The sequence below is a fragment of the Streptopelia decaocto genome (assembly GCF_964273445.1).
Source record: "Streptopelia decaocto genome assembly, chromosome: 1".
Lineage (NCBI taxonomy): Eukaryota > Metazoa > Chordata > Aves > Columbiformes > Columbidae > Streptopelia > Streptopelia decaocto.
The window spans coordinates 3,474,174-3,490,342 of NC_138663.1; the positions used below are offsets into that span (position 1 = coordinate 3,474,174).

General features: G+C 47.0%; 1 protein-coding gene across 2 annotated transcripts in view; it reads left to right on the forward strand.

The window, feature by feature from the left end:
- Positions 1 to 16,169, forward strand: part of PLXNA4 (plexin A4) — a 493,956-nt gene that overhangs the window by 217,750 nt on the left and 260,037 nt on the right. The window lies entirely within an intron of this gene.

The window sequence follows — 16,169 nt, forward strand, 5'->3', positions numbered from 1 at the left end:
ATCCATTCAAAAGTAGGTGTGTATAGTTAACGGGACAAAACACCTTCAAGAGCTGCCTCTATCTGTTGAACTGTTTGGGAGCCTGGAGGAGGTACTTTGTTAACACTAAGTTTGAAATACATGAATTTAAAAACCAACACATCTCCCTTGTGTCTGAGTTGAGGAGACATCCTTTGGATAGTCGCCAGCCTGGGGCCCTTCCTAACATGCACAGCTGTGGTAGCAGGAGCAGTTTATGGCTCATACATGTACCAATAACCACATGCCTTTTCAGGAACAGCCAGCAGATAAATGTCCTTGCAGTTCTCTGGCTCTGATTCTCTGATTTCTCTGGCTTTCCGCAGGCTGACAACGCCAAGTTTGATATTTTCCACCCCTTCCCCAACATTTTCTTTGTTCTTTTCTTTTGCCAAGTTGCAACCTGTGTCTTGTAGGTGTGCTGATCCTTGTCTTATGCTCATAAATATTCAGTGTCTGCTGTAGGAGCCTTTGGGCTGAAGCATGTCACATAGCAAGAATCCTGACTTTGCTGTGCACAAAGCGTTACAGGAGCTTCCTTGACCCACCTCCCAGAGGGATAATGCTCCAATACTGCACACTTGTGTCCTTAAAATCGAACGCTTCAGCCAGACAAACCTTTAACAGATCAGGGCTGAGGTGGTTTGCATTGGTGGCTGGCTGCATGGGGAGGGCAGGCTCTAAAAAAGACTTTTGGCACAGAGACCTTGTCTTTATCTGCTCTGTAATACGGCATCTACCCTCTACATGACTGCATCAATACACTTTCACCTCCTCTCTCCCGTGGTTGTCCCAGACTCAAAGATGCCCTTAGTCTGTGCCATCTGGTTCATATCTCTTGCACTGCCAGTGATGCCAGACTTGCCCTGGTTCTACTCACCTGCTCCAGCCTTGCTGCTGGATGTTCCTCTTTGGCAAAGTGGTTGAACACATGAGACAACATGACTCATTGCGATGGGACATGTGTGCATGCTTAACTTAAACATGCTGTTCCAGCCTTTCGCCTATTTAGGGCCTTAATTTGGAGATTCCACAGGCATCTGTTATTACCCCACAACTCTAAGCTAGTGTTATGCTGCAGCCAACTTTCTGGTTTGGATTAAATTTACCAGGGGTTAAATAAGATCACTGCTCTTCTCCGTCCTGTGATCCAAACTAAGATCTGGACATATAGGGCAGCATAACTCTTAGGCTGCCTTGTCCTACCAGGGCTGCCCCCTTGACCTCTTCCACTCTAGTGATTATTTTGCCTGAATCACGCTCATTCAAATTCTCTCTCAAGTTTCCCATAAAATAGCACACTTTATGGAAAGACCTGGGAAAAAGCTTTTATAATATGTGTCTATTACATGTGTGCTCAGATCTGACTCAAGGAGGGTGGCAGGTATTGCTGCAAATGCCTCTTGGCTCTTGTTCCACCTCTGGGTAGCTACAGTCTCTTGCTGATTTATCATGAATTAAGTATCCCCGTCCCTGTGCTCTTCTTCACCCTCCACTTGCCTTTCAGAGGAATGTACTGGCCTCATGCCTCTGGGCTGCAATTCAGTGGCAACTCTTGCTGCATCTACAGATAGATACTTGGCAATGTGAAATACAGCATCGTTTTTTCTTCCCTGAATGGTCCTGGGCGGAGCAGCTGTTGTGCAATTCACTGCCTCCGTGCAAGGTGTGTGTCCTCCAGCCCTATGTCAGAGCAGTGGATGGGGCTGACCCCTTGACATCAGGCTGTATGGGGTTTGGAGGATACAGAAGAGCACAGGTGTCGATATGAGATAGCTTGTGCATGGGGTTTCATGGGGAAACTGTTTTGCTCCTGATGCTTCTGCGGTCTGCCATGGCTCAGTCTGGGCAAGAGCCTATTAAATGCTTCAGCATCTCTTGCAAAGTGCCACGTGCTCTCAACAACTGGCAGGAACAGCCTGTGTCCTCATTCATGGTGTTAATATTCAAGGTTAATAATATAATCTTCTCCTTTTCTCAGGCAGGATTGCCAATGACCAATAAAGATTGGACCTAATTTCCTATCAGGCCCTCATTGCTTTTTGCCTTGCCTGTGGCAGGAACATGTGGAACAGCGGTCTCGTTGCCAGCCCACAGACACAAACCATTTATCTAGAAATGCTCTGGAGAGACCCCCCTGCAGTGCTGCGTCCAGTTCTAGAGTCCTGAGCACAGGACACACATGGACCTGCTGGAGAGGGGCCAGAGGAGCCACAGGAATGATCTGAGGCTGGAACAGCTCTGCTGGGAGGACAGGCTGAGAGAGTTGGGGTGTTCAGCTCCAGGGAGACCTTATTGCATCCTTTCCGTAGTTTAAAAAGTCTTGGAGCTCAGCCCTGCTCTCTAGGATTGGAATTCAGGATAAACTAGTCTTGTTTCTAGTTTTCTGGCTATCCAAAGGAGATAGGCTGAGAAGGTCTGCTCATTTCTGATATACATCATCTGTGTCTGTAACATTTAAAATGGTTGGTGTTTAGAACCCCTTCCACACCCCCCTTCCCAGCTCAACTGAGAAAGGGATTTATTCTGGCTACTTTATCATCCATAAATCTCCTTCGTTTACTCCATTTTGTATTTTAACATGAAACAAACACTTTATAATAATAACTGCAGAGATTAAACTCTAACAGACTCTCAAACCATTAACCTGAAGGAAATGTAACAATAAATTAAACATATTAATGAAGCTGTACTACAGGCTCTGAATCTGTTAGCTAAATTGTTCTGTTATTAACAATGAACCTGACTTAACATAATCCATTATCAGGGAGGTCGGGAGGTTTAGGTTGAGATGGATTCCTACTGTCCTTCTCCATCCTTGTGTCAGGATAGAGGTATGTGAGGTTCTTGTATGGCTAACTAAGGTAGTCATCCTTAGATCAAGCATCTGAAGGAACATTTCACCCAGATATATTCACCCTGTCTTCAGTTTGACCAAAGAGGACACTTATATAGCTGCTGTATATTGTTTGGGGACCAGGAGGTGTTGTACCATTTGCGGGGTGTTGTTGCACCTTGTCAAAGAAGCATGAGGTGGCAAGGCAGACATCTCAAAAAAAGGTGTTTTTGTTAGTGGTGTTACCTTTTCCATGGACTGTGCTGTCCTGGTCCTTGCTGAGAAAAGGGCCTGGTGATGGTATTTCTGATGGACTCTATGAACTGGTCTCCATTGCCTCATGTCCTCCACCTGGTTCACATCGTCTGTCTCATACAAAGATCCTGTGATATGCTGATGCTATTTAATCAGGCCAGGTAGGCTGCAGATGGACAACGCTGAAGTAGAAACTTGTAACACCAAGCCCAAATGTGTGACAACACACCACCACATCATCCCTCCAAAACCTTGCTACATGTGCATAGGGAAGTACAGCCATCATTGCCCATGGTCTCTGAGGAAAGAGAGGTCTCTGGAGAACAGGAGGCTGAGGGGAGACCTTCTCACTCTCTACAACTATCTGAAAGGAGGTTGGAGTGCGGGGTGGCTGGTCTCTCCTCTCAAGTAACAAGCAATAGGATGAGAGGAAACAGCCTCAGGCTGTGCCAGGGGAGGTTGAGGTTGGATATTAAGAAAAAAATATTCCTGGAAAAGCTTGTCAGGCATTGGAACAGGCTGCCTGGGGAACTGGTGGAATCACTGTCTCTGGAGGGGTTTAAAAGACATGTAGATGAGGTTCTTAGGGACATGGTTTAGTGTCAGTGTTGGGTTAACAGTTGGACTCGATGACCTTGAGGGTCTCTTCCCACCAAAATAATTCTATGAAGGAAGCAGTCAGACCATGTTTTTTTTTGCTGCAGCACTAAGAACGAAAAGGTTGCATGCCTGGAGCAATGGGACATAACACCATGTATCAGGATGTGCAGCACATAGGAAAATACACTCGTGAGTGCTGTGTCTTCCTGGCCAGGCAGGTGGCTGCTAATTTAAACAGTATCTACTATTCGAATGAAACCAGCAGGGGTTGTAATTTCCAGGAGGTGGTTTTGGGTCCCTGCCACCTCTGTGGGGTTGGGAGCAGCTCCTCTCTTCCAAAGCAGAAGCTGCAGAGCCAGTCCCAGCCATAACGTCCTCTGTGCAAAGGGGTGGTCACAGTAAATTATGGAAAACAGGGTTGGGAGGAACCTGAGAGCTTGTCTAGCCCATTCCCCTGAAGGCAGGATCAAGTCTACGTGCATCCCCACCAACAGAAGCTTCTCCAGCCTGTTCATTGAACAGCCAGGCTCTCCAAGCAAGTTGTCCCATGGCTCCTTTCCCCTTTCTCCAATATCTAAAGCCAGCCTCCCTGCTGTTATCCACAGACTACCTACAGCAGGCACGGAGAAAGATTTATTCTCTTCCTTTTTTCTCCTCCACATTTGAAGATGATTATCCTGCTCCCTTTCCATCTTCTATAACAGTCCTAATTCCTCTCAGCTTTGCACATAAGTTTAGGCTCCCCAGGCCCCCCCTGAGTCTTGTCCTGGTCATTCAGGGACATATAAACTAATGCTAGCCAAAGGGCTTACATGTGGCTTTCCCCAGCTCCCAATAGCTTGATGTACCCTACAGAAGCTCAGGCTGCCTTATGTTTTCTGGAGTAACTCTGGACCTAATACTCTGTAAATTAGGCATTGAATTCCCAGAGGTAGCACATGGGTGATATCCCTTGGAGGTTGCTCACCAATATATGCTTTCCCCTCCATCTATGGGAAAGGCTCCTCTCACTGCCAGCATCCTGTGGCATCCTATGGCATCCTTATAGCATCCAGGACTCTGTCCTGAGCAGAATCATTTCCCCATGAACAGGATCTGCCAGGCAGTGGATAAATGTGGCAAGGTGATTTTGAAACAGGCAAGTGGATCTAGGTCAGGAAATTCTCCTGTATGCTTAGTCCTGCAAAGCAATGGAGAGTTTTCCTCGGCAAGGTGCCAAACACCCTTTGAAGTGTCAATCACGTCATTTGGTATCGATTTTTTCTTTTAAGGTCTGCTCCCCTCCTGGGCACCAGGCTTTCCCCTGACAGGCCGTCTTGCATGGGAATTTTGAGGGTGTGCAATGCAAAATGCTGCAGAGTCCTGCAGTGGACTTGTGTTCCTGCAAATGCGGTGATCCCTGCTCCCTGTATAAGTGTGTTGCCATACGCTGCTGCTGCACTGGCTGTTAAATGTGCAACGTAACAGCACAGGCTTAGCTGCATGATACCGGGGGCATTTATTGGCAGAGGATGGAGTTTAGTAGGTGATTTTGCTGTGGGATGGGCCAAGCAAAACTTTTACTTAACACAATAGAATTTTCCTCATGTCCTTGGTTGATTTTTGTTTCATCATTTTTTGTTTTTGTGTCTAAGGTTTTGCTGGACTTAGCAAGCGTTTATATCACTGTCCTCTCTGAGATATATTTAAACTGCTCACATCTCATACCAGGGGTTCTACTTTTACTTAAGTGGTAGATGTCTCTGCATTTAAATAATGATGTTTTTTTTTTTCTGGGACTGACAGCTGGGATGTGCTAGGTGGCTTTCAGCTTTATAATTACCTCTGTCTGCCTTGTCTGCATGTTCATGCACACACACACGTGCAGCTGTGCGCCAAGCTGAAGACGAAGCGGTGAATACAAGCAACAGCTGGGTCCAGTATGTGACAAGTCAGGAAGCACTGTTTTTTCATTAAACACCTTTTTATGTACATCTCAGTGCAGCATCACAAGAGTGAATAGCCCGAGAATTCCTCAGCCTGTTTGGGAAAAATGGAGGTTTGCTAAATATTGACTCTGCCTTTATGAACTTGTCTCCTGCCTGGGGATCATGTATCATGGCAGAGCTCCCTAGGGGTTGGGATGATGGGACTTTAATGAGGAAGATGCCTTCAAGTTAATCTTTACGGCAGGCAAAGCAGAACAGCGCTGGAGATGGCTGGGACTAGGGGTTGAACCAAAAATCTGTTTGTTGCAGCAATCGTCTGCTTTCCACCGTCCTTTGCAGTGCTGTATCCCCTGTGCTCCCTGCTCCATCCCAGCTGTATCTCCTGATTTTGAACTACAAATGTCCAAGGAGCCTTCTACCAAAGAGACACTTCCTTTTCCCATCTTTGGGCATGTCTACAGCGTAGAGATGTCTTCTGCTCAAGGAGACTGGATCCCTGCATCTGTCAGGGCAGGGAGAGGAGGGGTGAGATTCTGTAAATGAGGGGTTTTGCCATCAACCTGTGATCCCAGGGAAGAGCGAGGTTTGGAGAGGCTTCAGCTCATAGTCTGTTTCCTTTTCCTTTTAATGTGTTTGCTCTCTAATGTGTGTTGACACAGTAAATACACATGTTTGTACAAACATCCCAGCAGAGGGTTGCTTTGAAAGCCCCTTGCAGGGGATGGGGAATGTGCATGGCAGATGTCGGGAAGCAACTTGCTGCCTGCTGTGTGCTGCTTTTGCCAGGGATACTGGAAATCATCCCCATCAGGAGGAACTTGATGGGACAGTGTGAGACAGAGGATGCTTTGCTTGCATTTTTTGGACTGCTGCAGAGACACAGGGCAGCCCAGTGCTGGTCAGGTGCAGAAAGCTGTCCCGAACCCTTTGCTAAGTGTTGTACTGAAGATACAAATTGTTATCGCGTACATGCTGATGGTGAGTTGGGGTTGTTCAGCCTGGAGAAGAGAAGCTCCAGGGAGACCTTATTGCGGCATTTCCATACTTAAAAGGGGCCAATAAGAAAGATGGGGACAGACTTTTTAGCACAGCCTGTTGCGATAGGACGAGGGGTGATGGTTTTAAACTAAAAAAGGGCATATTCAAGGTAGACATGAGCGAGAAATTTTTTACACTGAGGGTGGTGAGAGCCTGGCCCAGGTTGAACCATCCCTGGAGACATCCCAGGCCAGGCTGGACGGGGCTCTGAGCAACCTGAGCTGGGTGAAGATGTCCCTGCTCATGGCAGGGGTGGCACTGGATGAGCTTGGAAGGTCCCTTCCAACCCAAATTATTCTATGATTCTATGTTTCTATGAAAAAGTATTGACAAGGGAGAAATAGTGTGGGGAGGGAGATCCCCAAGGGGAACCTAACAGAGCTTCCCTGGGCAAGGCACTTGCATATAGATGAAGCAGAAACTCGAAGAGAATTTATGGACAGACCAAATGTTTTTCAAGAGGCACTGTCAAAATACCTTCTAACCAAGCACAGTATAACAGTTGATGTTGAACAGTGCAGCAAGGATCTTGTCTATAACCAGGTTCTTCCAGGTTCCTTCACGGCTGATTAATGTGCTTTTGCACCTGAAGTTTTGCTTATAGTTGCTTGTGGTGTCTTATTTCCAACCACAAAGTGCAGGTACCAGGGTCATGGAGCCTGAGAACGGGTTTAAATATGTTAAAATTTACCCCATTTGGACTCAAAGACTCATGAGCTACAGATGAGCCCATATGGTTTCATAGGCCAAATTCCAACACTATGAAGCTGACTACACCCTTCATATATATGAATAAGATGTCTCAGCACCGGCCACAAGCTATTAATGGTTGAAGCTTAACACAGTCTAGGTGTAGGTGATTTTAGAGAGTGCAGAGTATATGACACAACTTCACAGGGTAAAGGTGCGCACTCAGCATGAGTTTGTCTGGGCAGTCTCTGAGTACTCCTATCACTCCTAGTTGATAAACAGATTCTTTTTACTCTTGATATACTGCAAACTGGCCACCTTGCTATACTGCAACAGTGTGATGTAATTGGGAAATCATGAATTCATGGGAAGATCCAGCTCAAACAAGGGATGTGTACGTGTAACAGAGATGGTGGTTGCAAATCCTTTGTTTCCTACTGTCACCTCTGCACTAGCGGCAAGCTCTAGTAGCTCTTACCTAAAACCTGCCCAGTGGCCCATTTTCTGCTTATCTAAAAGAAGAGACAGCTTTATATCTGCAGCTTTTCTAGCTCTGCAGAAGTTGGCTCATGATTGTGCAATAGCATAACATCCCAAGATAGACGGTGATCAAGGTGCAGTTCTCTAACCCTCTTCTTGTGTTATGACATGTTGAGCAAACAAACACTGCCCGCAAAATCAAGCATTTCTGTAATAAACCATCCACACATCTTTTCCCACAGTCATGGCCAGGAAAGGGTGGATGGTCCATCTGCGAGAGATGTCAGACAGTCACTCAGGCTGAAATTTGTCTCACCTAATGCCAGTCATCAGCATTGAATCAAAATGAGTTGCCATTTATAGATAATGGAGAGAGACTGGCATCTCCAGAAAGCAATTCACTCCATCTGCCTCAGACAGCTATTTAGGATGGCACAAATCACCCCGTGGTGAAACCTGTCTCTTTCTATTGACTAGAGGGGAAGCCTGCCTGATTCATTAGGTGAGATGTCTAATTTTTGGGAGGACCATGTTAAACAAGATGAATCCCACGTTTAGTGCATGCCTGGAAGGCACGCAGGTGACTGGTGACAGCAAGACATCTCTGGAGCCAGACACAGCGGGGCTGCTCGGTCCTCATCCATTTGTTTTCAGGTTGGTTTAGTTTGCTCCTCCCAAGTCTTTGCATCCTGGAATATCCTGCTTTGAGCTGAGTTACTAGAAGTGTCACCTCGTTTTGTCATGGGCTGGGGAATAGATGGGAACATGGGATCTGAAGGGCTACTCCCAAGTCAGTCCATCCTCATAGAATCATAGAATAGTTTGCATTGAAAGGGACCTTCCAAGCTCATCCGGTGCCACCCCTGCCATGATCAGGGACATCTTCACCAGCTCAGGTTGCTCAGAGCCCCGTCCAGCATGGCCTGGGATGTCTCCAGGGATGGTTCATCCACCACCTCTCTGGCCAACCTGGCCCAGGCTCTCACCACCCTCAATGTAAAAAATTTCTTCCTCATGTCTAGCCTGAATATGCCCTTTTTTGTTTTAAAACCATCAGCCCTTGTCCTATCACAACAGGCTGTGCTAAAAAGTCTGTCCCCATCTTTCTTATTGGCCCCTTTTAAGCACTGAAAGGCCACAATGTGGTGTCCTCCGAGCCTTCTCCAGGCTGAAAACACAGCTCGTCAACAGAGCTCCTTCTCCGTGCAGCTCAGATTTTGCAAGGGAGGGAGATTACCCTGTTCCCATCTTACAGATGGGACACTCGAGGCACAAAATAAGATAAGGGACAGCAAAGGCCACTCGTGGGACTGGCACAGAACTTAACCCGTGTACCTCCTGATGCTCCTCTCAGACCCCAGGGCTTATGTCTGGCTGTGAACATGGACTTGTGGCTTCTCACTGCTGTTTCCCTCCCTGGATAAAGCTGGAAAGTCAAAGGGGATTTTTTAACTTGTAGCTGGGACATGGCAAAACTCTTTGTTGCTGCTCAGAAACACACAAGTAATGCACTAATGAGGCTATAAAGGTGGTGTCTGGGGTCTGAATTGGCTGTCCCAAATCCCAGTGGAGTCCCCTTACTTATATTTCCCAGGAGTTGCCTTCAGACCTTCAGAGAGACAGGAATTTGGGAATTCAGCTCATCTCGTTGTCACTCCTGTCACCTTTGGGGTTTTTTCCTCTCCCAGACCCCCAGGTGCCACTCAAACCTGTCCTGTGCCAAGACATGCCACCAGCTCATGGATCACTTGGGATAATTTATCCACCGGGGAAGAACTGACATAACCTGCCCTGAAATCACAAAGCCCCATTCCAGTGTGTTAGGGGCTTGGAGCAAATCCTTTGCTCACTGGAAACTCTGATGGGGGGACAAGGCAATATATGTTCCACCCCAAAGCATTGCTCCAGAGCTGGGGTGTCTCAGGGAGTTGGAATTCCTATAGGGAACCCACTCCATAAAGCTGCTGACACCCTGTGGCTGTCGAGGAGAAATGCAGGGACTTTCACCAAAGGGTTGGGCAAATTTGAGTTTAAAACAAATGTGCTTCCAGGAAAAAGAAAAAAGCGACTGTTCTCAGAAGAAAAAAAAAAGAAAGGAAAAATAAATCCCCCCGATGCTTCCCAGCTGTGCTTTTTAGTGCTACTGCAGGGACAAAGGTGGCAGCTGGCTGCTTGTGGCTGTCTCTGTTCTGCTCCCAAGGCCATGGGCCAAGGGCAAGAAGCTTTGAAGGGCTCCCAGTTTAGGGGATGGGAGGGAGAAGGCAACTGCAAATAAAGATATAGGACACGGTCACATCCTCCCCAAAAATACCCAACTTAAACTCTTTCTCCTTCCTGTTCCGTATCCCTCCTCTCATTGTTTGTTTGCCACCAGCTGCCAAGATTCTTCCACGCAGAATAATATTTTCCCCACTGTATTTTCTTTCCAAACTGCCGAGAGATCTGTGTACAAACACAAGTTTCTCCCTTTTATAAGCAACCACTTAGTCCTCCTCCAAGAGATCATAACAAAAGCAGAAAAATTAAAAACAAAATATGAAAAAGGAGAGGCATGACCACCTCTACTCTGCTTCTCAACACAAAGTGGTAGGAGGGGAGTTGTTGGCCCAGGACAAAATTAGCAGTGTAATAAGCTTTAGTTTCAGCCTTTGAAGATGAGAGAAGAAGCAGTCGATTGTCATAAAGGGAGCAGACATGTCTCTTGAAACCACAAAGCCTGCAAAGATAGCCTGGAGTCCCAAAAATAAAGGCTTCACACTGCCTTCTTTTGTCACTCCCGGACAGAAATAGTAGTCCAGTGGGAACCATTCCGGCCATGATGAGAAGCACCAGTCTGCTCCGATGGATGCAGCTGGGCCCAGAAGGGTACAGGCGGTGGGAGGAGGTCGGTTCATGGCTCCTGGGGCAGCTGGTCGGGCTCTGGTCTCCATCACCAGGACTGGCATCGCCTGTGGAGGCGAGTCCTCCACTGGGGACATGGTTCTTTCCTCCTGGTATGGAAATGAAACACCTGAGCCAACGCTGGATTGCTCCCCATGGCCCGTTTTGTAGCCTGTCCTTTGTCTCACCCCGTTTTAAACTTCCCAAGGCGGGCTGGAGGGCTCAGGCTGAGCTCAGGGCTGTGAATGATACCAGTGACCCAGGAGGCACCATTGTGGGGTTTTATGGCACATCCATCTCTACGCGATGAAGTTGTACCTCCTGCATCCCTTAGGGATGTGCCCCCCTCTTTGGGACAGCTGGGAGTCCACTTTCCTTGCTGCAAGCCTCTCTGAGAGTGCTAAAATCCAGTGCTTGGCGTTTCATGGTGCAGGACCCAGCCAAAAAAGGGCTGGATGAGACCACCAGCTAGTGAGGGATGCCCTTTCAGATGGCCCTGGGGCTGGCATGGGGACAGTGGGTGGCACCGGGGACAGTGGGTGTCAGTGGGACAACTACTGCAGCTGCGCCATCTGCTGCACACGCAGAGAAGCTTCGGCCAAAACAGCGTTTTGGGCTAGAAGTGACCAAAAATAATAGGCAGCTGGTTCCCAACCTCCTTCTCTTTCTCCCTTTTTTGGGCTAGATATGCAGGCATAGCCGCTCACCTCTTCTTCCTTTTTCACCGTCTCCCATGGACCAAGAAAACTTTAAATGCAACTTGATAAGCGTTGTTTAAGTAACTATTAAAAAGCCTTTTTCTCCCATTCTGTCTTATGAGGGAGGTCTGTAGAGAGACAATAAAACAAGTGAGCTCCAGGCACTTGTAAATCTGTTTTCCCGAGGGCTCTGTGAAGCATCCTCAAGGGAGTGTGAAGAACTGAGAACGTGAGGTTACTGTGTTTTGTCTCAGTTTCATGAAACTGATCTAATTTCACCACAACAAAACCTTGAAAACATGGAAAGCTTTCCCTCAAATGGAGATCAGGCTTTGGGAAAGACTGAGAAAACAGTAATTCCAGTAAGAGGTCTGTTTTCAAGCAAGTCCTCAGTACTGCAGATGTTTCAAGCTGTTGTTTGGATGAAGATCAGTGTGTACCTTGAAATGCGTGAGATTTTGCATATTATATCTCCCTGATTTGGAATTGCACTAAATAACACCCCAAACTTTGAGAATATGAAACACCAGTACTAGCCACTCTGGCAGGACATCAAGGAAAAGCAGTTGCTCCTACTCTGGAGATTTAAGGTCCTGTTTCTTTTCTTGCAGTCAACAGTTCACAATAGTTCCTCCAGAATCCCTGATGCTGTTGGTGTGTAAATCTGGAGTAACCTCATTGAATCACTCCAGCATGAAGCTGGGGGTAATGACAGAAATAACGGGTTGCTCTTAGGAGTGATTCTACTGGAACCTGAACCATTGCTTCTGTGAAAAGGGAGGTTCAGATCTTACATCCCTCATCGTTCAACGAGTCTACACTCACCTGGGGTTTCTTGGGTAGGACCCTGCTAGGAGAGACAACCTGTGCAAGGACAAAGCCAGGAGACCTGTGTGAATGGCAAGGAAGACCTGCACAGATGAAAGGAGTAATTATCCATCTCAATACCCTCCCTCCCAAGCAACCCTTGGCAGGTATATCTGATCCCTGAGTCTTTTGTGTCATGACTGGCACTTGCTGTATTGATGCTGAACTCCTGACCTTGCTTTGTCTCGTGCCATGACCTCCTGTCAAAATGGCTTTGGGTAGAGTTTCATTGCCCGGGTTACCTCGAGGTCCCAGAGGAAAGTGATCCCTCACCATTCCTCCCCAGGGAAGTAGTGGAGTCACCATTCCTGGAGGGGTTTAAAGATGCATAGATGAGGTTCTTAGGGACATGGTTTAGTGCCAGTGGTGGGTTATGGTTGGATTCGATGATCTTGAGGGTCTCTTCCAACCAAAATGATTCTATGATTCTCTATTTTGATGATTCTATGATCTCCCATGAGTGACACGCTCTTCCTGTCTCTTCCTGACCCATGGGAGATAAATGATGTCTATGGAGATATGAGATCATGCCCAGGCTATTCTTCCATCACCTTTCCCTCCCCAAAGGTGCAGCTGAGCTTGTTGCATGTTCTCTGCTTTACTTGACATGTTCAAGACAGGGGGGAAAGATCCTGTTTGGACACCCCAGGACCTGAAACACACCTGTACCATGAGCATCTCAGGGAAACAGTCCTGGGCTTTTTCCCAAACTCTGCTATGCAAGCACACAACTGCAGCAGTAGTGTCTGGGGTATGGTTTCTACTTTGCTAGCACTTGCACTTTGTCCCCAGTTTTCAGGCAGGATCTGTTTATTGGTTTCCACTGATACGTGGCCAGATACAAGCTGCTTGTAACAAGACGTGCAAGTAAATAGCAAGACACAGCCCTTGCAGACCTGGAATTTGGTCCTGTTGGAAGGACAGTGCCTCTTGTTATCTCTGCTCGGACCTCCCTGCTGGGCTGTGGTCCTTGTGCATCACTTGTCTCGGCCAAAGCATCCCTAGAGATTGTCTGTCAGGGCACCCTTTGTGCTCAGCTTTTCCAGGCTCTCTGCTTTCTGAATTCCCCTGCATTTCATATTTCACCTGCAGCTCCATGGGGTGGGAGGTTTTGGGGCCAATTCAATGCTACAGGATAGTGTTAAGACTTGTGAAAGCTGCTCTAACCCCTTTAATGGGGCAACTGAAACTCTGCACCAGCTTAATCTAGGATCTGATTCCCAGCTCAGCAGCCAGGCCCCACCTGTATGGCTCAGGCAGGATTTCCCCTATCCCAGGAGCCCCCTGCCTCTGTCTAAATTGAATAATATGTCAACACTCACCCGCTAAATCCCTCTGGCTCTCTTAATTCTCTCTCCATCGTGCCTTGTGCCTTACCCTCTGTGCCGAACAGTTCCTTTAGGACGGTTGCCAGCAGACCCCCTAATACATTTAAGTGTACAAGGAGGGCTCTGTTTCCTCCATGGGGTGGGCAGCTTTGCTCCCATAGACCTGGGCTGGCACTCTGCAGACTCTGGGGTGTGCTTGGCTGGAAAAAATACATTCCCTTCCATTCTTTACCACTGCATTTCCACTTTGTGTCTCTGTACACAGAGACTTTACACTGATAGTCCTGGCTGGTGATTTACTGGTGTTAAAAACATGCCTACTACACCGTTATTTTTTAATTCATCTGAATTACTTTTGGATAATTCAATCAAGGTCTTTGAATACACATTTGGCTAATTCTGATTGATGTACAAGGAACCCCTGTGATTAAAGGTCTGGAGATATGTGCTATTTTTACGCTATTGGAGGTAATAATTACTTCCCTTCCACAACACTTTTCACTTGAAAATTTCCAATGCCAGTCAATTTGCCTTTCTCCAGCCCTCTCTGGAGGTACCCAGGGTAATTATCTGAGTACCATGTGCGTGTGATCACACAAAACGCTTTTTTCACCTGTGTCACCCTCTGAGCTGGATGCTGCCATGGTGGTATTTTTTGAGTCTATACTTCATATCTCAAGAATCTCCATTCAGCCTTTCCTGCAGCCACAGAAGTTGTCCCCTAAAAATCATCCAGTTCACAGGTGTTTCGATGTCAAATGTGGCAACTGAAGCACTGACATGTCTAAAGTCATATGGCCTGTTCATAGTTCAGCTAAGGATTAAGATTCTGATTTTTCCAATCTCTTGCTCTAACTGTGGAGCCAAATAAGAAGATGAAGGAAAAGAGAGAGCACTTGGTGTTACTAGTACACACTAGAGTAAGAGGCTGTTCAAAGGGGGTTGTTGGGAAGGAGAACAGTTGACATTACTGGTCCATGCCCAGTGATCTCTGATGTAATTCGTCATGCTGGACTTGGGCCCGTGTTTTCACCATGTTTCCACCATGGTTTTGCAGGGTTTTGCTCTTTGAGCTTGGGATCATTTTTCCTCTGTGTCATTGTGTGTCCCCTCTTATCTCCTAGAGCCATTCATCCTCCTGCCCCAGAGCTGAGAGCTCCTGTGTCCTCTTTACTTTACTCTTTTAGCTGAGGTGGAGCAAGGGTCATGGCTCCTAACACTTTCTTCCCACCATTCACATTTTCTCATGTGGCATCCTCAGAAGTGACTCTCAGTGCAGGTGACTGGACATTTTGGGGATCCTAAAGGAACAGACTTGATGAAACCAAGTGGCTGTGTAGAGTGCACAGGGCCATTTGGAAGCTTCCACAAGTTGAGGCTGTTGTTCTTCCTTTTAGGAAGGACTGAGGAGTTGGAGAGTAAGGAACTGAGCAGGGATATGTTTCCTGTGATCTTTTCTGCAGGAATTTTGAGGGATGTCTCTCTTTCCATTGCGTAGAGATTAGGAACATCTTGTAGCTCAATGATGGAAATGGAAAGTGAATCCAGCCAAGTGATGTTGGAGAGGAACAACAAGTGGTCTGGAGCCCTTCAAAGGAAAAAAAGTGTGAGTGATGGCTTTGGGTCACTAATGAAGGACCAGCTGATGGGAGATGAAAGGAGGCTTTTGGAAGGAGAAGGTCTCAATGAGACACAGCTGAGCAGAGATGGCTGCTCAGGGAGTTTTTGTCTTGCTAGATGTTGGGTGATGGGAGAGTTGGTCCTTGCTGAGGTTTAGCTTTGGGATCACTGCTACCCATTTGGGACTGACAGGTGAGAGAAGTGGTTTGTTCTCAGGTTGCCCTGAGAAGAGACATGTCCCTTGGTCAGATGTCAGGGATGAAAAGCAGAGGAACTGTTGGTAGCCCAGCAGATGAGAGAAGCCTTCAGTGGAGGAACAGTCCATGGAATGTGAATGGAAGAGACCTGATCCACTGTTTCAGTGCTGGATCAGCTTTCCAGCTGCTTGCGTGAAAGGGGAGAAAGGGCAGAAAGGGCAAATGTGGAGCTTTGTCCCCAGATGGTACTTCCCTTTTATCTTAGGCAACACTGGAAGATAAGCATTCACTCTTTCTGGTTGCGTTATTTATTTTATTTAAAACTTGTGGATAAACATACATTATGAAGGTTAGAAAGGCTTCAAGGGATGTTTTTTATCTGATATTGTGTTCTTAATGGGTCACCTTGGCATTGAGAAGCCTAGGAGCTGAAAGAGTCAGCAATTGAATTACAATAACCTTTGCAGAACACAAGCCTGTCAGTGGGTCTGGGACCCAGAGATATGTGGGACCTCATTATCTTGACCTTAGCCCCAGGGATGTCAACTGACAAAAAGGACTGGACAGAGAGTCTGGGCTGGCTGATTTCCTTGGAGAGCTTCTCTTTCAGGTTCCCTTTTCCCCTGGACTTGGAGATAATGTGTCCCCACCTTGTTGACAGGAATTGTGCCCAAGCGCCTGCTCCATCCACCCGTCCAAACCCATAAGTCTTAGCACAGGAGTGAGCAAAGAGC